Consider the following 24,141-nt stretch of genomic DNA (forward strand, 5'->3'; position numbering starts at 1 on the left):
GCTCGCCCCTGCGTGGGCCGGAGGGGCCTGTGCGCCCCGGCAGCGGGGCCCTGGGGCGGGCGGGCCTCGGCGGGGTGGGAGCGGCGCCCGCTGAGGCGGGTCTGTGGAAGGAGCTGGAGGGTGGGGGTGGAAGGGGCCGCTGGTCGCGGTTGCGAGGGCAGGTGGGTGCTGTGCATGGCGGGGCTGGGATGGGGGTGGTGTTTGGAGAGGTAGGCAGCCGTGTGTGGTGGAGGAAGCCGGGGTGGCTCCGGTGGCCCTCGGGGTGCTGTCCCTTGCGCCTTCGGGGAAGAGGGGTCACTGGCGGGGTCTGTATCTGCTGAGGTGTTCGGCCTTTGCCTCGGATGAAGTATAGAGAGCGGTTTGAAGAGCAAGGCTGAGCTCTTGGCCTGGCCTTGGTGAGGGAGGCCCTCAGCATGGAGCAGGCTGGGATGTGCCCTTGTCAAACACCAGGCGACAGCCTGTGCTTGCTGATTTGGGGCTCTTTGTAAGGGTTGTGGCTTCTGTCTGTCTGATAACGACACTAATAGCGCTTTGCTGTCATAGATACGTTGCTTAGTGTGACCAGCAGGTGGAGCTTTGCTCCCGCCTAAAGGTAGTTGTCCTCAGTATGACCATGGAGACATAAATCAACCTTGAAAAAGCTGAGAGTGGATGAGGTGGTGTAAGACCTCTCAGCATGGTATGGGAGCAGTCAAGCTAACTTGCTTCCCAGTTTTTCACCTGTGCTTGCTGTCTAGTGTTGGCATGGGTTAGCCAGCTGACTAGGTGCTGTCTGAGTTCAGCATGCCCTCTGACTGGTGTGTAGGAGGTAGGCTAGATTTTGAGCAGCAAGTTGTAGACTTTCTATACTGAACATCATCCCTGCTTGTGCTTGTCTTTGTGCTGCGGAATGGGAAATGAGCCCTTCACCAAATGAGAGACTAATTAAATCTCACTTAGACTTAAGGGGACTGAAGTTAAATAATGTGGAAGATCTCTGGTCAAAACTGGAAAGGAAGATATTCAAAGTATTGCATGGTTTGTGAAATAACACCATTTCTAGTTACAGCTGATTCCTGTTAAATAAAGTATTATTTCAAGAAGATACTCCATTAAAAGAGTTGTAAAGAGTTTTGCAGGCTCGCTGGAAGTCTTGGCTAAAGTCCAGTAGTAGTCGTGTAGCTCATGAAAAAGGGGGTTACAAGTTTTTATTTTATACTTTGGCTCCTCCTGGAGGTAAGTAAAATGCATTTGCTCAGGATATTTCCTCAGTAACTACACAGCTATAGTAGTCTGTTAGCCCCAGGATACACTTGAAAGGTAGAGGAAGGATATCATGAAATGTTCTGTGATGCAGTTACTTAACTTGAACCTTTCAGCCTCTCAAGATTTGTTGATATTACAGCAGTGTGTGCCATTCTTCTCTCTCTTTAAATACAGCTCCCTCCAGTTAAAGAATTTGAACCAATTGCTTGCCTTCCTGTAAAATGTGCAGTGTCCTGGGTCAGGAGGTGCTTCTCCCCACCCCCAGCTTGTCCAGTTTTGCATGTTAATCACTGAAGAAAAGAAGTGGAGAGAATGTAATGCTCTGTTGCTTCTATAACTTTCAGTAATAGTTTCATATGTCTGAAAAATTCTGGATTACAGGTACAGCCCCTTCTTTTCTACTTCTGTTTCTTTACACAGGTACCTTTAGATTAGGTGTGCTGTAGGTGGGGAAAAAAGGGGCAGTGACATGATGTCTTCTGTCACAACAGTTGCCCACTGTAGGCTTTAAGTCTGCTCATCTGTGCAGCTGATGCCAAGCAACGATGGTAAGTATTGCAGTGGGATAACGGGGCAGCTTGGTTCTCTTTTCTATAACTGGCAGAAAACATGTATGTGAAATCTTCCATCTGAGATGATCTGCTGACCTAATGATGTTATACTTTGTTTTTTAAACTGGTTAGAAGCAATTGGTTTCACCGGCACCGATTCCCTCTCTTCCTCCCTTTCCCCATTGTGTCCTCTAGGGAGGAGACAAGGATGCATCCTGCTTTACAGATAACTTTATTTCATTGTTTAGACCATGTTTATCTGAATATGTAGATGCCACAGATGTCTCAGCTAAGAGTTGCTGTATCATATTGAAATGCAGAAAAAAAGAATTGTAGAAAAGTTACAGAAAAAAGGAAATACAGAAACAAGGCAAATGAATGCCTGATGCAAGAGACAAGTAAAATAGTTCTCTGTGTGTGTAGTTCCCTTTGTCATTTTGGAGTGTGTCTGCTATATCAGTGTATGGATTTACTTACTGATCACAACTTGTCAGAAATGTTAATGGTGAAACCTGTGTTATATGTCTCAGGCTTCGATACTCAGTTCACCTGAAAGCGCTCATGTCCAAGTTTCTTCTGACCTAACAGGTCTTAACTGCAAGATCCACAAGAAGCTTACAGTCCGATTGCAGAAATAAGTTGTCTCAGCATTTCATATGAGAAGACATAAGCTGATGATAGATTTGAAAGCCTGCCTTTGGTGTTTCTTAAATACATGGTTAAACTCTGGTTCAGTACTGTTTAATGAAAAGTTTTTCCGGTGTCTGTACGTCCTGAGTCTGTGATGCTTAGACTTTGTACTGGGCTACTATGCTGATACCCTACACTGCAGAAACTACAGGTTGTCTTTGTTCCTAAAGTGAATTTGGTCACTGTGGAGTCAGGTAAGCAACCACCCGGTGTCCTGAGGACCAGGAGAAGCACTTGGAGGACCCTGCAGGATGGATGTAGAAGATAAGTATGAATGTGTGATGCCTTTGTTCAAAGAAGAAATTGCTTAATCGAAGTCCGTATGTAGTAACCTGGCTTCATATCTTGGCTTTTATTCTGACAAGTTCTTGCTTTTAAGTAAAACCTCAAGGTTTGGGATGCTCTAAATTGAGCCTGCACTGGATAGCACACCAAAACCATCTCTGCAGCCTGCATGAGAAATACACGGATTTATGAGACTAAGTATACAAATAATTCTTAAGGTGTCTGTTACTTTGGTGTTGTGGTGTCAACATCCATGTCAGTGCAGCAGAGAGGACTGTCAGGATGTTGGGGTTGTCTCAGTTCTTGCAAATTGTCAGGCCTACATAATTCCTAGTATGCAAATTAGCTGGATGAAAGGATTTTCATACGCGCTCAAGCAGGGACTGCAGTATGGTTTCTAAGGGTGGTTGATAGGATCTATGCTAGTCTTGGCACATAATTTTTGTTTTACAATCCCTTTTTCTTAATTATCCCAGCTGTAAAGTTTAGTTGTCCACAGTCCCCTTGGAGGAAGGAGGAGAGTTGAAGTGTCACTGACCAACTGTTTGCTTCAAAGCCTATGGGGGAAGGGTGTAAACTCTTTAACATCAAAGTTACTGCTCAGATTCTGGAGGCTGATGAAGCTGCTGTGAAAGTTTTTTTGTTTGTCTTCCATGGATGTAACACAACTATTTCCCAAAGAGTCTGGAACTGCAATGTGAAAGGTAAGAGAGTTAATTGAGCTGAATAGAATAGGTAAGTACTTCTATATTGTGTTACAGTTTCCAGGTATCTTGCTGATAACTACAGAAAAATACATTGCGTTGTCTTTTTTGTTCTCAAACAGGAAGAGCTTGAAGAAACAGCTAAGAGTGGAAGGCTTCTGTGCCTTGTTAAGCATTCTCAATGAAATTGTGGGAAGGTAGCTGTCAAAGCAATTTCTGGAAGAACCCAGTATTTCTGCATAGCCAGAAAAGTGTGTAAAGCATCTCTGAAAATAATTCCAGTGACTAATTATAAAGTGTTAATTTATTTTATCTTTCAGTACAAGAAGAGTGCTCTAAGAGCAGTGGACAACCTCTTCAGGCAGCACAGACATGCTCTTCAACTGAGACATGGCAGCAGTTCAATGGCAGTTACACAACACAAAAGGGTGTGGAGGTTACTGCAAGTCCCGGGGTTCATAAGAACTGGTATCTGAAAGAACTCACTTTAGAGAGAAAAAAAACTTGGTTTCTTCCCCAACTTTTAACTCCCTTGAATTTTAAGTGACAACTCACCTGATACTGAAACAGGAAATTACTTTTATTGTAGATGCTGGAGAAGGGCATCAGAATAGTGGACTTAAAAGTGCTAGTCAGGGCACTGTCATGGGCTTCGGAAGAACTGCAGGTAGTTTGAGTACAAGAGACTCCAGTTGTGGGAAGCTCCTTTTTGAGAAGGCACCCTAGCAGTGGGGGAAACCTGCTCCACAGAGGAGACTCAAAAGTTGTGTATGTTCTGCAGCTGTTTCTTGGGTACATACAGCTATCTCAAGGTGGGATGGCCTAAGATGACCACTGACGAGAGCATATATGCAACTATCCAGAACCACCTAAACCGCTTCAGTTTTTGTTGAATTAAGTATTTCCTGATTTAAAAATAATAGTTTTGTTTGGTTCACCTAACTCCTGCAGAGCTGTTTGGCTGATTGCAGCACTGCTCTGAGGATAAGAAACCTTCCCCACCCATGGGTTGCTGGAGACTGGCACACAAACATGACTCAGATGGGCTCCAGGGCTGAGGGTAAATCCTTTGGTTGCCCGTGTTCCAGTTTAATGTACACACCAGGTGCACCTAAGCATTTCCATGTCGAGCAAGAAAACACAGGCTGTGCTGGTTCAGGTGAGCTTTGTGTGCACAGCCCTCTTCAGCACAAAAGTAAAACCCTGTATTGCATAAAGCAGGTAGGGGTATCATGCTGTGGTTACACTCTGCACCTCATTTGCCACTAATCCTGGAAAGGTCCCTTTTTGTTGTGTAAGTGGTAAAACTGAGTTGGTAACTGATACTGCTCAGCTGATGTGCACATCTTGCAGACAAGCAGTCTGTGAGCTGACATCCTCAAGCATGGTACTAGCTCTTACTCCTTAAAAAAAAAAAAAAAAGGCAGCAGGGAATTTGTTGGAAGGGTCAACATAAACTACTGAAATTAACAGCCCGCTAAAAATATCTTTGTGGCTATAATATGTTTTGGCAAATGATGAATGGTGTGACAAAGGTAACGTGAACATTCAGTTATGGCAGACTTCCAACACTTGTCTTGTTTTGGTGAAGTTTGTAGGGGAAAAGAGTTGGAGAATGTGCAAGCCATAACCAGAGGTAAAAAATTAATTTTAACAACTGGAATTTTGTGAAATTATGCACCATTATTTATTTTCTAAGGAAGTCCTGCAACTAAATAGATAATGCATGCTAGTGTTCTCAGGTTCTCCATCTATTTGGATGCAGTGGTACAAAATATATGTTGTATTTTAAGCTGAATCATATAGGAAGCAAGTTTTGGCAGTGTGAGTACCTAAATGACAGTATTGCACACAAACCACTTCCTTTTGGGTAAGTAATGCTTCACTGTGGAAAAAGTACAACTCCAGTGAGAGCGTCATTTGATAGTATCTCCTGTGCCAGAATTTCTTGGATTTTCTCTCTTCCTTGCCTTGGACTCTGTTGTTTACCCACACTCTTAGCTTTTCTGTACATTATCGCTGGTTGGCTCTTACCTACCACCCGGTTATTTGTTTGTCTTTTGCTGTTTCTCTGCAAATACCTCTTCTTGGAAAACTGGGAACAACTATCTTAGGTTCCTGGCCAAGTTTCCACTCACATGGTTTCACTTGCTCAGTTCTGTCATGCAGTATCCTAAGGATACAATTTAGTGGACTGCTGGTAAGCAGCTAACCTTTATGTCTTGGCCCCAGTCCACATAGGTCAGGTTTACACAAGCCTGCTTCCTCAGGATGAATTCAATGGCTACTCTTACAGCCTCTGGTTTACTGTTCCACGACTTTATGAAAAAAACAGCGTTAATGCTGCTCTTGCAGACTTAAGAAAGGACATGCTAGGATTGATCACTTTACCTACCGATTTGCACGACCCAGAATCTTACAAGTCTTGCTTTTCTGCACGCAGAAGTCCTCAAGGTGAGAAAGATACTTTTTTCATGTCTTAATAGGTCTGACGCTGCAATATAGGAGAGGCTTCTCAAAACAACATAGAGGTGAGAAGATGGCTATTTACCTTGCTCAAAGTAGAGTCTTTTCCTCAGGTTCTGGATTCATGCACGTAAGAGTTGTTTCGTATCCAGTAGAGCCTTTTTGGGCATGCATTCCTGGGAGGTGTATTACCTGAGCTGCCTGCTTTAAACTGTCAGAAAATACAGTTGCATGATGCAGCAGCTGTGGTGACATTGGAGTTTGGCATTATATTTCGCCTCTTGGGCTTCCTGTGCCACAGTACACCATTCTTTTTCATGCCAACACAACTATCTGGTGCAGCATAGTGAGCTATCGGTGTCTTAATCGGGGTGTTAACGGACACTCCCTGCCCTATGTATGCTTTTTTATGGCTCCAGGTGGAAGCAGAGGAGGTTTGCCGTTGTGCGGCTTTGTAAAACCTGGATCAGGTTAGTGAGCTGGTTTAGAGCATTTGCAATATGGCCAGGTGCACAGCAGAAGTCAGAAATTCTTGGTCTTGTTGCTGAAGCCTTGGTCTCCAAATCGTGCATCTAAGGCTGCAGTTTATTTTGTGGGGGAGGAGCAGCAGCAGCAGGGTGTCCCTTGTGCACATTGATGCTTTTGTTAACCATGTTTTTCTACTTTAGTTCTCATGACCCAGCCAAATGTTTTGCTGCGTGTAGCCGCCTGACCAGGCAGCAGCAGGTTGAGAAACCCTGATGTCTGTAAGCAGCACTGGTGATTGCTAGGCGTGGTCCAGACAAATCCCGGCGGGAGAAGCAAACTGGAATAAAATGTGGAGGAGTTTTCCTCTTCAGTTTGGGGGGGTTTCACTGTCACAGGGAGTACTGATACATTCTCTTATGATGGAACTAATTACAGTTAGGGCGTTGTATGTTACCCCTGCACACACAGCCAAATATCCCTTTTTATATTTAATGGCAGAGTACATCTGCAAAAAAAAAAAAAAAAAAAGAATTAGGTACTAAAATGTTTCACATATGTTAGCTTAAAAGTCCAATCTCAGTTTTCCAGTTCAGTGTTTTTGCAGTGCTCCTGATATGAGTGAAGTCAGCTTTGCTACCATGAACTCTTCACGATGCAAATACGATTAACAGCCTCCATTCTGATAATGGTGAAGTCTTCGATGAGGATGATGTGGTGGCAGCGGTTTCATAGTGACATGTGCAGTGGCTTGCTCTGCTTTAGCAAATGTCAGCTAAAATAGTAATTGCATCCCCTAAGAGATTATTGCTGTTTACTTCTCATTTGTTTTTCTAGAAAGGTTGAGGGAGATGCAGTCCTCAGGTGAACTGGCAGGAGGGTGTTGCACTGCGAAGTGGGTCCTACGTCTCACCAGGGATGAAGGGCAGTCATGATTTACTAGCTCCTATCATGAGATCCATTTAGGTGTCTGCAGGTTCCTGACCACTGAAAGCTCCCTCATCTCCAGGGTAGATTGTGACTGGAGCAACCGCTGTCCCAGTGCTACCTCCTGGAAAACAAGTGGGTGAAGAAAGAGTTTATTTTAGTAGGTCTAATGAAAAGAAATTAATTTGCTTACTCTTCATTATAAGTAATGAATATTTTTAATTTCTACAATATAAATATTTTAAAAGTGTAAATGTATTTATAAATACATACCTGGGAATATATATGTATCTTAAAATGTATATATTTAAATACATTTGCATACATTATATTCCTACATTAACAATTTATTGTATATATATAAAAATAATAAATTTATATTTTATAAAATATAAATTAAGCCAGGGCAATCAGAAAAATAGAGGAGCTCTGTGTTGCCAGCAGACTCCTGGGATGGAGTAGCTGTTTCCTCTTGAGACCAGATCCAGCATAACAGTCTGGTCCCCAACAAATATGGTTGATCTCCAAGGTATTTTCCAACCTAATGATTCTGTGAAATACAGTTTGTGCGAATTCTCTTGTTCTGTTAAAATTTCTAATCATATCTGTCTCTTAAACTCTCATCCTTAAGGAGGTTATTTGGTTGTGGATTACCCGTGTCATGAGTACTGAAGCATGTGACATGCTTGGCCACGGAAGCAGGTATGTGTGGGGTCTCTCACAAGTTTCTGTCAACACTTAAGTGTTGTGGCTCTCCAGAATGGATAACATTGCTGCCATTCATTCTGAGTGGCATTGCAGCCTCATTCACATGGGTTTGACAGTATCTCAAATATCCTAGCCTTTTGCTATAGTCAGTTCTCTGTTATCTGAAGGTAAATATAGGTACGAGTCATGACAGCCAAGATCCTGGGTTTGGAATACGCCTGCCTCTCTAGCATTCAGTCATGCTCTCGGGTGTGGGTGGACCTGCTTCCCGGGTGCAGCTGACTTACCAGTGTTACTCCTCCCGAAGGAAACATGCACTCTGAACTTTCGCTGTGCTATGGTAGTACTTCATGTGCACAACCTCCAGGTGATGTTCACCTCTGTGGGATGCAAAGGGATGGCTACCCCAGTCTCCCTGAATTTACTACTGGGCAGTGACACAGCGGGGCATGCAAAGCATCACTTTACTCATGTCCACCATCCACAAATGGCATTTGGTTTTGGTCACCTTTTTTTTTTTTCTAGCCAATAACACAGGTGTTAAGGAAGGTTTTTCCAACACACAGGCTTTCCAAGCTTTGTTTTTTTTTCCTTTTCTGTAGTGTCTCCTTGTCACCTATACCTAGTACATCACACTCAGTGTTCGATCTGTAGTTTATGCCCTGATGTGTGTGAGAAGCCCTAGGATAATTCCCTGTTTGTTCAGCTGTGTGGAGCTGGTAATTCTGGTGACTGCAAAATTCCAACTATTGCATCCCATCATTATAAAGCAGAAAAAAAAAAGCTTGGAGGAAACAGCTCCCTTCTTTCCTTCTTGCCTATTGGGTTGTCCAGAACAGCCCCAGAGCTGGTGCAGGGGTCTGGTCAGATGCTGCCCTCCATCCATCCCCTGCCCTGGGTGGTGGAACAGCAGCACCCTATGGTGGAGGTGGTGAGGGGCCATCAGCAAGAGGTGCTGTCTTCTGCCTTTGTCCCTTTCTGTCCTCATAGCTTCCGTGCCCCCTTCCTGAAGCTCATTCCCATTCTTGTTTGAAAACAGCTGCTCTAATATGGCCCTTTAGCACAAGCAGTCTTTAGATACAGAATGTGGATGTGTCTTGGTGTGCCATCAGATGAACTTTTTTCATGTCCTTTATGTAGTGTGTAACAAGGGGGATGTTGTGTACAAGGTGCAAGAAATCTTTATGTAGAGTCTTGAGTGTGACTTCTGCAAAATTTCACAAAGCACGTTATGTGGCTTGGTCCTCTCTTTAGTGGTACCAGGATCAAATATTCTTTCATGGCCCTATCATGGTAATCTTGCATTAGGGTTCTGAAATCCTCTGCTAAGTAAGAAGACCCCGATGAGTTCACAATGTGAAAGTGGCTCTACACTTTTTCCAAGGGTCCTTCAGAGCAGATATTGATGGGAAGAACATGTTTAACTTGTTTCCATTTTTTTAGCAGATGTTTCAGCCCCAGAGCATCCCTACATGTTCCATGTAACTTAATTACATTTCTCCATTTTGTACAAATATGAACATTTTTATGCAAAGGCATTTAAGTGGCATTTCTGTCATGTTTCACATTACAGCTGCATGTATCCACATTAGATAAGTCAGGAATATTTTAATAACAAATGTTAAAATTGGGTCATAAATCACAAGAGTTACTGAGCTTAAACTTCAGAAGACCTAGATCCTCTTCTAGTACATTCATTGGGCAAATAATTTATACCTCGGGACCATGTGTTGCACTGGAAGACATCTGTTAATATCTGGCAGTTGCTAATCCAGCATCTCTTATCTCTGGGACAAAATATTTCCTCTAGTTCCCACTGAATCTTGGGAGGGGGGGAGGGGGAAGAGCTCTAGTAGCACTTAAAAGGTAGATGAGAAGTGCTGTTCATGTGCTGAGTTTCATATTTTTAACACTTGCATTTTAAAAATTTAAAGTAGCACCTTCCATTTCCTAAACTGATGACACCTGAGGCTAAATAGATCTCTATAGCCAGTTGCCTCAAATATACGTCAAAGACAGAAATGCCATTTTGCAGGTACCCAGGGAAGATGCAGAACCATGGTATTGCTGGGAACCAACCAGTTGCGACAATACAATAGTGCAAAAATTTGTCAGCAGGCTGAGCAAGTTCATCCCTTCTTACAATATTATGCCTACAGTGTTCTGTCTAAAAACTATTATCCCTTAGAAAACTAGTTGACATTTTAAAGAGGAGAATCAAATACTTCACACTACCTCTGTAGGGTTCTCCCCATTTTAATGCACTAATAAGTGTGGCCAACTACCACTATCCCAAAAAAGATTTTATTGGAAGCCATCTGTAGATAAAATGTAACTTCTTTAAATAGTTTTAACTACTCATCTGTTTCCATAGTCTGTGGCATCATTGGATATGTTCACGTTTCTAAGTCTTAAGGTGTAAAGTGGTCTTGTGTTGCTTCTTTAGAAAACAGTAAAAATCATAAAGGAAGCCCTGATTTTTCAGAACATGAACATTATATTTAAATTTTATTTTAAATAAAATGAAAGCATGCATGTGCTTATACAGTCAACGTTCAGGCAGGGTTTGTGGTTTACTAGCCCATCTGTTTTGCCTACAAAGCAGCAAAGAGAACATGGATCGTGTTAGCAGTCAAATCTTTCCCTTTGTGTCTTCTCCCCTATCACAGAGTCTTCTCTGGATGCAGCTGGGCTGGATGCAGCTGCAGGGGGAGTGAGGGAATGGCAGTTCTCTGACTGCAGACCCCCTGGCACCCTGTACTGCTAACGGGCAGAGAGGGTGTCTGGGTCCCTCCAGCTCCCCATCACTCGATCACACCTCTGAGTCTTCAGGGTAGCCAAATACTACATGGTGCTGCAAGATGCGCCACAGAGGTGTTGATCTCTGCTAGGTTTGAAATGAGAGGCTGCTCTAGCTGCCAGTCCACTGTACTTGTGGGTCTCTACCAGCAGAGGGTGGCTGTAAGACCATTTATACATTGCTTTAAACAATTTACAGGCTGAATATTGAGCATGGTGGCCTTAGTGCTTCCTTTATTTCCTAATCCTCCATTTATCTTCAGTTAGTAATTGTAAGAAATTAAGCATTTAATAGATTTTCATTTGAGGTTTTCCTCTGTGTTTATTTTACTTTGTCGTTATTCTTCCAGATGAGAATAACCAAACATAATTACATTTACAAAATCAGGTTTGGGATAATGTTACTCTTGATTGGGAACTATTTCAGTCTAGGACCCAAGTATTTGAAAAATAACTTTGTGAAAAGCTGTCAGTGTTATAGCATTTATTAGGGATTGAAACTTAAGACACTAATAGTGAATGGAATTCATCTTGCTGAACTTCAGACACTGAACAAATGCCCATTCTGTGCTTAGGCTTTCCTTAGACTCTGTGGAGAGGACTGCACACATCCCAAGGCTGATTTCAGTACCCCTTATCCTAATGTAGGTATCTAAGGTTACAGAACACAAGCTAGCAGGAGCCTGATCCCAAACTCATGCAGAGTCCCACTGTGTGTGACAGTTAATTGTGTAACTATTATGCAGGAAGGGGCTCAATTCTCATGCTTGTGTTTCAGGGAGACTAATTTGTCTCTTGAGATGCCTGTTCCTTTCTGTTGACTACAGAGGGAGCAGAGGTTAGACTAGCTCAAAGTTAAACCTGCACATCTAGCTGAGACACATCTTACCCACTGTGTCTACAGGGTGGTGTTACTATTATTGGGTAATACTCTGCATCCTCTTTAAAGGTCTGTAGACACCTAACAGATTTTATGGATCTGATTTCACATCCAGTGGCATAAAGTATGACAGTTACTTGTATAATTAGTAGATAGTCATTAACTTTTCTGAAATCAGTGGAATTCCACATGAGAGCAATTGCATGAGCATGAGATAAGTAGTTCAGGCTGTCGTTGACTGCAGATCTGTTAGGGAGCTGTTCATAATAAAAGGTAGTAGTAAGTGATGATGGCAAATTTATCATGTTCTAATATATAGTGATTTGTATTCTGTGCTAGATATTCTGTTGAGAATTTGCCTACACATATTTAAGTCGTTTTTAAAGGTTTGAACAAGTCAAAAATTCCTGTCTTTAATTTCAGTTTATTTACCAATCGGAACCCGTTTTCAAAAATGAATTCCTATCTGAAGTTCTTTAATTTTGAAAAACCTGAGTACCAGCAGCCTTCATTTTTAACTGTTTCAGAAGTATAGCACAGATGAGGCCTTGGTACTTCTAAAGTAGGTAACATTCCTCTCTGCAGAAATAGAGCAACCTAGTGACCAATTCAAGCAAAAGACTGAAGAGGCATCTTCCATAATGGCTACAAACAGCAGATAAGCTCTGGCTTTCCCTTCCACAAAACAGGCAATACTAAACACACACATGAGTAGGATTGGCATCCTCCTCTTCTGCAGGGATGAAGCCTTTTGAACCAGTTTCCAAAACTGTATTCACAATGCAAGAATGGTGTTTGATATATTTGAACACAGAGAAATGTCATGGGAATGATAAAAGGATTAGAGGAACAGGGTCAGGAGGATAAGACAAGGTTATTGTAGATACAGGAGTGTATTCATGACACCAGCATATGCTGTGCCTCTTCCAGAGCAGTTTCCAGTCTCCACCGGACTGCATAGAGCTTTCTGCAGGATTTAAGTGTGCCCAGCAATTACGCTCTGCTCGAGGTTAATATGGAAAATTGTGTGTGTGATTCCTTGTTGTAATGACCTGTTAGTGTACATATGGGCTTTCCAGTTATGGAGATGACCCATGATTTATGAAATAGCCTCTTCCTGTTTGCAGTGATGCAGTGACATATTGAGTCATCTCTAACCCTTTAGCCTTCCCTGTACAGGCTCCTTGTTGTTTGCTGCCTGTCCCCTAGGATTTGGACTGATGATAGTGGACAACAGGTTTTACTTGAACTAGTCTCAGTTTTATCAGTTTTGGATTAATTACTGCCTTTTCCTAGGGAAAAGGTTTGAGCTACATTACTGTTAATCTGAATTATAAATTGCTAAAAAGATGAGCTGTGTGTAATTTGGGTTAAATTAATGAATTCTTGATTTTTGGATTAAGTACTTGCATTCACTGCAATCTCTAGGTTTTGATTCCCTAAAGCGAGGTTAAATTATGTTAGCGATTTAGACCTTAACCTTTTCATGGAGGAGGCAAATTCTGGTTTGCTTTTGTTTTTCAGTATGATGACCATCTATACAGAGAGGTTAAGTGTGGGAAGATCATGCTCTAATACCATCTTGATAAGTATGATTTTTTGCTTTGTTAAACGGAGCCAAGCAAGCTATAAAGAATGTCCTAAAACCATATTTCAGGTCTGTAGTTATCAAGACCAATTTCATTCACATCTGTGGTATTGTATTCATTGATGCCTTTACTCTTGCAATCTAGTTCAACTCCTAACAGGGTTTTGGTTCTGTCTGCTAAAATGAAGACTTCTATTTCTTTGTGTAGTAACAAAACCCTGCCATCCAAAAGTCTATTTGCCTATGAAAACCTGCCTCAATGGATCACAGTCCCCTATAAAGATCTCTTCTGCCATCTGTACAAACCCTTCTGGTTTTGTAGGACTTGCAGTGATTTGTTTGTATGCCTTAACTCTATGCCTTGAGTGAGTCATGGCAATAAACACTCCTGTCTCCAGTTTCTCCAGCATCTTACAGGGAGCTTCCCACCTGGCATATTGACTTGAAGTGGTTTCTTCCCCAACAAGAAGACTGTTTTGTGTGGCATGCCAAGGCACCTAACTCCCTTCCCATAGCTTAATAAGCCCAGGGGCCCAGGAAGTTCTGGTTTCAGCTGGAAGGCAGATACTGCAGTACTCCACCAGATTGTATTTCACTGCCTTTGGGAGTGAGCCCCTAATGCTACTAAAATCTCAGCAGTATGACATCTGACCCTTCAAGGGCTGAAATGTCTGAAAACAGAACATAAGTTCTTTCATCAGGTTCTTACAGTTGGATCCTTTCTCTACATAATATAGCAGGGTCTTAGGTAAAGCAGGTTGGATGCTCTTTCTTATTCAGGGTGGCCTAGTTTAGTTTAACTTTGAAAACATTGGCTAAAGAGCTGCATATTCAGCAGCTACACAGTGATGGGTGTGCTGACAAATAGCTGGAAACCACAGAGCTATGTTGTTGTTAATTCCTTTCTGCCAGCGAGACATTCCTGTTCATCTCTTGGACAGTATCATAAGTCAGTTATTGGTCTTGCCTGTCACTGCATCCAGATGATACAGTGTGAACTCACACGTAATCTGTGTGCCAGTTGTAGAGCCATTGTGTCTTCCTAGAACCAAGTCTTTTTTAGATAATATCCCATAAAGAAAGAGAAAAGAAGATAGAACAAGCTAAATGACATCAGTGAGGTAAAGGCCAACAGTTTTCCAGATTTGAAATGCAGTGCCTTTGGATATTGACAATTTACAGGTGCTTCATCAAGGCACAGCATTTTGCAAAATCTTTGACGAGGAAAATACAGATGTGACATGATGGTTTTTCTTGTGGGACATTTTAATTGCTATGCTCAGTGTTCCCAGTGGAATCTTACTTTCAGCAGGGGTTTGTCATCACTTACTTGATTTGGATGAACTTTTACCAAAATCAACAAGGAAGGAATTGACAGGATGGACTTTAGTAACGGAAATTGTGACACGTTTGAAGAGAACACATGCTTGGAGGAGGGGCTATTTCTGTTTCAAAAAGTAGCTTCTTATCAGCAAAACACGCTCTGCTCTTTCCTGCAGATGTCTTGTCTGTGCCTTGCAGCCGTGCTAAGAAGATATTACATCATGTGAGAAGGCAAGGGAAAGAGATTTACTATAGTAACAACATCTATGCACATGCTATTTAAACTCCAGTCATTATATTGAGTTGAACTAAGACAAGCATTAAAACCACCTGGGACTGTAATGATTAGAAGTCCTTGCAGTTATTGCAAGATCTGTTTTTCTACTGAATCAATACGTGCTGCAGCTTCTATGATGAAGGAAATACATATTGGTACAACAGCACATGGAAATATCACTCACTGCCTTTCTGTCTACTGGTCATGGGTGGCTCAGGGCAGACATGTCAGTCTTTCAAGACAAATCAACAGTGTAAAACTTTAGTGTATGAAAAATGGTGCTTTTTTTAATACACAAAGGTCAGTTTTAAAGCAGTGGAGATGCTAAGCAGTACACAGAGATCTTTCAGAAATCAAACTGAACACAAGTAGCCAGGAGTCCAAGAACTGACTTAAAGCAGTGATGATGCCTTCTGTCCTACTGTTTCTACTCCTCACTCTTCCCTGAGACACTGCAAGCACAACTGATAGTGTACGCTGTCTTCCCAAACCTAAATATTCACTCACACACACAGAAGAACATGGGAGGCTTTCTAAAAGCCCCTTGATAACTGGAACAAGAAAATTTAGCTATGAGTGGAATGTCCTTTTATAAAATGCCAAATAGCCTTGTGTTTTTTAGGTCAAAAGCTAACAAGATGAGCTGTGAGCTCTTATTACTTCTTCTTACTCCTTCACAGTAAAAATCCGGAGTGCTTTAAAAATGCTGAGAACATGACAGCGACTGATAAGAAAAAAAGGGATCTAAGGAGATACTGTGCTGAAGAAATTTTAATTATTTTTATATACAAAAAAATGATACTGATGTAGGTCTTGCATTTGCAATCTCAGCCAGAATTCAGTGCTAAGTTTTCACAACCAAGACCCTGACACATGCTGCCTTTCACCCTTATGAAAGAACACCTAATTTGGTAAAATCCCAGACTAAGGAGAGAGGTCCTAAGAAATTAAACAGCTGCTTGAGCTTTTTAAGTTTTTCTCAGTGAAAGCATGTCTTGGTTTTAGTATGCGTGCAGTGTGTGTGTGAGGCTGCTTCCAACATTTTTATTACTGGATCCATGCACTAGTGTATCCCCAAACATATGCTTTGGTTCCAGTTAGGAGTGGGCATGCGACCACATTTCCACTGAATTGAGTATCTATGGTATGGAGTTCATAGGAGTTTTATAACAGCTGGTAGCTGATAGCTGATCTAACATAAAGTGACAATGGCACAGAGAGAGCAGTAGCTGTAATCACATTAAGCGTGTCAGTATGAAATCAGTGAAACTTTTAGAGAAATTTTAACTGGCAGCATGAGTAAAAGCTGGATCTACACCTTGGATAGTGGGTTATGGTATATCTGGTCTGATACTAAGGATCCTAATGTTGGATTTACTCTGTCATTAAGCCACAGCCAGAGAGGAGGGTGAACTGTATCTTTTACAATTGCTAAAAATGGAAAGCACTCTGTCACTGGTATGTTCTCAGTGAAAAAAACAGTGCTATTTGAAAACTGCTGTTGGAGATGATTCAACCATCATCTACATGTTAAATCTTGAAAATATTTTGTGTTACTGCATAATGATAACAAAGAACAATGTGGAACTGCTAACGTACTAACAGGGAGATTTAAAGATGTGGCACAGGGTTTTTATAACTGTACTTTGTTGGGCTGAGCATGGGTACAGGTCTTGTCTGCTTGGATCATGTAACTGGCCTAAGACCAAAATATACACTTACTATTCAACAAGCCACCTATGCCCAGTAATGACAGGGTCCTCCAGTGACATGTTAACTATGTCAATAAACTATTAACTAAATAGTAGCTGGGCTTTCTGGTTAAAGGAAAACTAGACCTTCATTAAATTCCACGATAAGGGTAAAAGAAAGAATTACTTCTTTCATTCTGTAATCTGGTTATCTGCTGTGTTAACTTGGTGACTGGATAATTTGAATGTGCTAATTTATTGACTTAACTGAAATTGCAGCCTAAATCATATAAAATGTAGAGCATTGCTTTGGTTTTAATCAGTTTGGTGAAACTGTAAGTAAATTAGGTAAGTAATGTGCTCTGTGAGATTCATGTTTGTGCACTCTCCCTTTTTATGCCACCTGTGCATGGGACACAAAATGCGTTCACTTCATTAGACTGCAACCTGGGTCACAAACTGAAGGCATACAGAAGCTCTGGTGTGAAATCACCAGCCTCTTGTGTCTGTTTCCAAAGCAACTACCTACATCCCTTACATTACACGGGCTGTAACATCCCTGATAAAAAACCCCATGATAGTTACCTATCTAGCAATAATGTAGCTGTTTATAAATTATAAATATGCTTACGTGCTAGGGATTTGCTTCTGTTGCTTCCATCACCTGTGTAAGGCGACACAAGACACACAATTGCCAGATATATTCACCTGTAATGAACACTTACCTGGATACCCAGCAGGCTGGAAACAAGACAGAGTAGGCAATTACGTGGGGCATCTAACTGACTGCTGCAGGGCAAAACAGCCACAGCCATTGGGCCTACTCTTCCAGGCTGCAGGGGTAGTACTGTTCTGCTCAGTTTTACTATTCATCCTGTTCCCTGGAACATGATATGTAGTAAAACATGCGGGGTGGTGTTTGGCACCAGGGAGGAAGGCTGCCTCTGTCTTGTTTGGATGCCGCAGCCATGGTTGGACCCGCGGAAGGGGACGCGATACTTTCTTTGGCACAGCTAAGCACAATGAGTGGGGTGAACCATTTTTAAAGCGGGATGGGACAGAGAGAAGCATTTGTAAAAAAGGACCTGTCCCATAAGGAGTTAATTTAGAAACTTTCTGTTTCTGTTCTGCCTCACTTGAAGTGTTCTCTAGTTTTTTAAAAAAGGTATTCCTTCATGTTTTAACAAAATCTGATTTCTGAAGTTAAGAGCTTTGTGGTTTGGAACATTTATTTCAAGGGAAGACTGAAGGTAGGTCCACCTCAAAGATCTGCTGACTCTACCATAGTGCTAATATCATTATATATGTTTATTACCTCCAAAATTAGGACGTGCCTGCCTTTAGGTGTCTTGCAGGATTATAATGTGAATTCCTTAGTTAATTGCTGAAAATGTTGTTCCCCCACCCTATGCTTAGTGTATTGATTTGCAAACTTAAAAGGCAAGAGTAAATTGCAGAACATAGTGACTTGAATTTAAACCCTTTGTTAAACTTTGGCCTGAAAGCATCAAGTTGCTCTCCTGATCATTCACATTTACACAAGGTGAGTACAGAGGTAAAGCGCAATAAAAGGGCAAGGCAAAGGAGAAAGCTCTGCTGAGGTGCTGTATGAGTCTAACTTGTTGGGCTATATTAATCAGTTTGATTTTTGCCCTTTTAAATGCTCATCCTTTTGCAAAGCTTTCAGCATGGGGCCCCTTATAACAAATGCAGAGCTTGAACAAAGCGTATTTCTGTCCCCCTACTTATTTATGTGTTAATGTGTAATTTTTCACATAGTGTAACAAATAGGTACATGTGTACTTCCTTATTCCTGTGATGGAAGCAACGAGGGGGAAAAGGACAAAAGGAGAAGTCAGAATTTCTGCTGACAGGAAGAAAAAGCAGATAAGAATCTAAAAAGATTTTATATGAGCAACCTACTAATGCAGCTGCTTACTGCTGAGTTCTGCTGCAGTTTACCAGCTCATCAGTATGTATATATTCTGGTTATCTGCTGTGTTAACTTAGTGACTGGATAATTTGAATCTGCTAATTTATTGACTTAACTGAAATAGCAGCCTAAATCATATAAAATATAGAGCATATATATATATATATATATGGATTATTGAGGATTGGTTTTACTATGGGGCTAGATTCTGGCTCCTTTCACAACAATAAAGTGGTTAATTAGGCATAGAAATACATTCCCTTCACCCTTTGTCTAAATGCCAAGCTACCCAAACATGGTATTACCTCATATAAACCCAACTCGAAGCAAGAACTGATCATTACCAGGCTAGTAACCTGTCCCAATCCCCACCTCACTTGGCACATTCTCCAATTGGTGATTCTCACAGTATATCCCAATTTACCAGCTGCCCCCGATGTAAAGAGAACAGTTTGTTAGTTCATTACGGATTGTTTATGATTGCAAATATTTACTGTAAGTACTTTCTGGACAAGCGCAGTGCTGTGAACAGACGGGTATTGGGCAGCTGTATGTTCCTACAGCATGCAGATAAACTAGTTGGGAGTTTTCCCTGCTAGCAACTCAAGCAAATGGATTGTAAAAGCACTTGGGAATTATCCCAGGGCTTTTACGATGGTCTTGAAGAAGAACATTTTGAGTACTTCTCTAAACATCCCTGCTTAGGCCAGCCAGTGAGTTGTTTTTCTGTGCTGTCTGTGGAGTCCTTAAGAAGGTTACACTTCAGTTTGGCATTACTGGGGGCTCAGCTGGAAAGTCAAGGGCTTTAGGCACCACCAGTATGTAAAGAAGTCATTGTGCTTTTATCACTTTGTCTTGCAGCCTTGGAGAACGGGCTGACAGGCACAGATCTGCTGCAGGGCCCTGCTTTCAAGACCATATCCTCTGTCCCCTCCACATCCCCCACATCAACATGCCACCGTTGCACTGATGTGATGAGCAGGGTGGGCTCAGACCACGGATGAAAGAAGTGCCTGGTTCACCTGACCCTTGTGCAGGAGCCCTCAGGTAGGGTCTGCGGAGTGGCGGGGGGGGATACTTTCAAGAGCAGCATAAAAGGTGTATGATCATACCCTTCTGATTATTCTGGCCCTGTATAAGAAGCAGCTGTGTGTCGTATGCTTAATATTAAATGGACTAGACAGGTCACTTGGTTTCTCTTTAATTCTTTTAATCTTCTTCTTACAAGGTACAAAATAGGCTTAAGTCAAAAACTATTTCTTAATGTAAAGGTTTGAGGGGGGCGGTTGCTTGCTTGGCTGTTTTGCTATGGCGACAGCTGTCCGCTAGAAAGACTGGGTTTGCAGAACACTGATGCCACTCTGCCGAGCAGGTTTATGCCTCCTTACTCAATATCCATAAAGATCTCTGGGAAACAATTACAATCATAGCAGTAGGAAGAGTCAGACTGTATTTAAATCTTCCAGCCCACACACAGTAACAGGAAAATCCTGTTTGGAGAATCAGGGAAAAGCTTATTCTGGATAACAAGAGATAATTTGCTGATAATGCTGCTGTCCCCCCACCCTCTATATGGTTACTCCGGTGTAAGTGGCTGCAGAGTCTGGCCTGCTGCGGTCTGGTATTTTTTTATATTGTTTTACACAGGAGGGCTGACCAGGGTGGGATAAAGATAAATTAGTTTCTTGGAAGCGTTTCTGCAGTTGAGCCAGCAACAATTTTATTTAATGACCACACAAACTCAGGTCACTGCAAAAATAATTGTCTTCTGACCCATGCATGCATTTTCTTGTCCAGACTGAAAATTAGAGAAGAAAAAGATGTGTTGGTAGGGAGATGCATAGCAGTGCAAGGCATCCAGCATGGGAGTGTGAAAAGAGAGGGGGCTGGTTTTAGCACCTACTCAAGGTCCTGTGAGTGTTACTGGAACACAGCTGTGTTAAGTAAGTTATAATGCCATCCTGAGACCAAATTTCTTCTCAAGAGAAATGCTGGAAACCTTTTGCAATACAGTACACACACAAAGATTTTTCACCACAATACAAAGCTATCACTGGGCTAGCAGTGTAAGTTGGACCCCAAAATTGACACTTCTAAGCAAGTGAGAAGAGATTTTCAGTCAGGAATCACATTTCTTCCCAGAAAAATGCCCCGAGGAGCCGTATCAAATTCAATTCCTTCTCATCTAACTGAAGAGCTAGAAAGAAACACACCCCCCTTATCTACTGACTTTGGGGAAAACTACTTTGTATCTCAAGTTGAACCATGCATTTTCTGATGGACAGTGTGCTTTTGTTAAAGAAAATATGGAACTTGATTTATTTTTTTTTAATGAATACATATATTTTTTTAAAATCCCTTGCAAATCTTTCATAACATTCAATTTTATTTTTTTATTCTGCAGTAGGTAACAACGACATTAGCAATTGGCAACATAAATTTATCTGAAAAAAATCTCATCGAACCAATCAAATCCTTGTATGGGTAAGAAGCCACTTGGAGAGGGAAAAAAAGCACTGAAGATGTCCACTTCAGTAGGGCTTTTGTCTAACATAACAGTCCCATAAGCAAAGCAGCTGTAACTCCTATAGGGTTGGTGCAAAACTGGTTGTGTAACTGTACTCAGAAAATACTTATCAGTGATTCATGGGCACAACAGAGTTGATGCACCTGCAGGGCCCTGTCTCAGTCTGCTTCCATAAAGACATAAAGGAACAGCTCTTCCTTTTCAGAACTTGGTGTTTGCATTGCATTTTTTAAAAATTGATTTTTACAGTGTTAGAGATCAGATGCTTCTCTGCTAATCAGATCCTCACTCACTGTGAGCAGGCAGTTGTGCAGGCTGTAAATTCATTATGTAAAACACTTCCAGCATTTCTAGTGTGTTAATGTAAGGTGTGTAACTTTAATATTGTCAATAAAAAGCAGAATCTAATGGGTTTGGTCTTTGGAACTAACAAATTAAGGACCAGCCATCTTCAGTTCCTTCAATCTGAAGCAGATAAAAAGTTATTTGTAAGCATTTGGAAAATAGCAAGGACAGGACTAGCAGCTACTATGGATTCATCAGGTAGAGATTATATCAGGTAGAAACCGCAATCAGTTTCTTTCTATGATAGGCTAAAAAGTCTCATAGATAAGCAAGAAGCAGTAGATATCAGATATATGGACTTTAGTGAAGTTTTTGTCTCATGGCACATTCTCATAAACAAACTAGCTGAAACTCCTACAGGGTCAGTACAAATCTGGTTTCATAAATTTTCAACTCAGAAAGTTGACTGCAGGGGACTATCCTACTTTTTTAAATGTTTTCACTAACAGTGCAGATGATGGAATAGAAAATACATGTATGAAATTTGCCAATAGTGCAAAACTGTGGAGGCCGTAGCTATAATGGAGGATAGGATTCAAATTCAAAACAAACATGACAATCAGAGTGATGTTTTGAGGACTACAACTCAGTGGGGACCAGTGGAAAGTCATACACTAAGGCATAAATGATCAGGTGCACAGATACAAGCTGAGATGGAGCTGGTCAGCAGTTGGTTTTCCCAAACGGATCTGGGAAGTAAAACGGATCACAACACACCTTCCACCACCTGTCATGCCCTGCAACTGCTTTCTGTGGCAGAAATGGCAGTTGCGTGGATATGGCTGGAATAGGTCCTTACCCTGACATGGATCCATGTGCTGTCACTGTTCAGAGTGGAGACCATGACCAGAAGTCTAGAGCTTTTCAGTCTCTTTATAGTTTACTCCACAGAGTTGGCAGGCTAAAAATATTTCTAAAAAGGGACCGAGGAAAAGCAGATACATTCTCCCACGCCAACTTCAAAATATTGAGTAAGCTGGTGCAATGCACAGAAGCATCAAAAAATACAGAATGTCCTGTAGCCAGCTGTGATGGGGACAGGGGAGGCAGGGGGGGCTGTAATTCAGGTGGCAGTTCCCAGTACAGTGATCTGGCACCCACAAACTCCAGCAGATGCAGCTGACCACTGAAGAAGACAAATGTCATGTAAGTGCTAAAGGACTTTTTTATTTTTACATGGATTACATACCATAGAGTGTACTTCTTATAAGACCACACTGTAACACAACAAAAAGGTCAGTCCATGACTTGAGCAGAGGCCAGACTAGCTGCAGTCACGTTAAACACAAATGCAACCTAAATACTGTTTAATTACATGGGATTTACTCACAAAGTTCTTAGGCAAGTGGATGAGAACTTGGCTTGCTGCTGCAGACTCTCATCTATCCCATATTCTTTGACATCTACCCCATACTTATTGATGGCCATCCCATAGTCATTGACATCCATCCCATATTCATTGAAAATAATTGTAAAGTGGGATGTTGTTGTTGCACAAGGAAGAGTTGAACTCCCAGATCTGAACAGCAGAAGCATGGTTGAGGGGGGAATGGAATCAATACTGGACTGATAGTTTGTACAGATGGCAAAAGTCAGAGTGAGAAGGGTTTACAACTCGTACAGAGGGAATCCTCTTGAATTTATCTGTAGAAGTATTCTAGTAGTTACACAGCTTAATGTGAAATTTCAACAAGTAGTTCCAGCACCGTGCATAAACAGAGCCTAAATGTTGTGAGTCCTTCACCGCTGCGGTTACCCAGTGATACCTGTGCCAACAGCTGCTGCTACCCGCAGGTAGAGAAGGCCAAACAAATCTGAAACACCAGGCAATCTTTTCCAGGTTAATTCCACAGTGTTACATGACCGTGCTTTATCAGTCAGAAAGCCAGCTGCCTCCTTGGCGGCTGTACTGCAGTGGGGGACAACTGGTGGAGTGTGATGAGATATATTAGGAGTGGGTTTAGTTAAATGAAGAGTCTGCCCTGTTATCTTTCTGAAAAACAGTTGGCAGACAGGCTTACTGGTGTTGCCTCTCTCCAAAAAAGTATTAGGCTCTGAAGCAAAATGTTTTGAAAATATAATATACTTTAATAAACATGCCTTTAACTCCCTAGAGATGAGTTCCAGCTAATCACAGCTGCTTTCCCTTGAGCCACCAGCCTGCTTGTAGGGAAGGCATGGAGAGCAGGCCAGCAAAAATGTGAATTATTTATGTTCCTGCTGAAAGTCTTGTCACTAGAGCCTTGCTTGATTGGATCTGCAGAGACAGTTTCTGTAGCAACTCAGAACCTTGCCCAGCAAAATGTCACCCAGTTACAGGTAACAGAGAACAGTAATGAACATCTGCCTGGGTAGCTGAAGATGACACAGAAGTGCCAGAGTAAAATATATCTGGGTTTTGAGTCCTTCAGTTTCCCAAGACCCCCCAAGATGTCATTTCAGAAGGTGAGTTGGTGGCATGTCAGCTCAGGTACCGGTAACTATCTTGCCGTGACAACATGAGGTTTTGAGTGTTTACACAAACCTTTGTGGGAACTCAGCAAGTCTTTAGCACCAGGAGCACAAGCTGCTGCGCTCAGGCTCTTACCAGCAGCCCAGCTAGTTAGAGTCAGTGTAATAAAGACTTGGTTCCTGAAAGCCTACTGTCACATCTTTGGGTGTTATAGCCACATACCAAATATTGGGTTTGATAATATTGTCCAAAATATCGAGAGATCTGGTTTTTATGCCATGGTAT

The 24,141-nt window shown here is 41.7% G+C and overlaps 1 long non-coding RNA gene across 2 annotated transcripts; it reads left to right on the plus strand.

The window, feature by feature from the left end:
* Positions 1-6,083: 6,083 nt before the first annotated feature.
* On the plus strand, positions 6,084-19,743 carry LOC141965728 (uncharacterized). 2 transcript variants are annotated; one of them, XR_012634503.1, is made up of 3 exons: positions 6,084-7,468; positions 7,965-8,035; positions 19,394-19,743. It is a non-coding gene; the product is annotated as an uncharacterized LOC141965728 (long non-coding RNA). The 2 variants fall into 2 exon arrangements; XR_012634504.1 differs by lacking the exon at positions 19,394-19,743 and adding an exon at positions 14,808-18,621.
* The last annotated feature ends 4,398 nt before the right edge of the window (positions 19,744-24,141 follow it).

This window comes from Athene noctua, chromosome 1 (genome assembly GCF_965140245.1).
Source record: "Athene noctua chromosome 1, bAthNoc1.hap1.1, whole genome shotgun sequence".
Classification (NCBI taxonomy): Eukaryota; Metazoa; Chordata; class Aves; order Strigiformes; family Strigidae; genus Athene; species Athene noctua.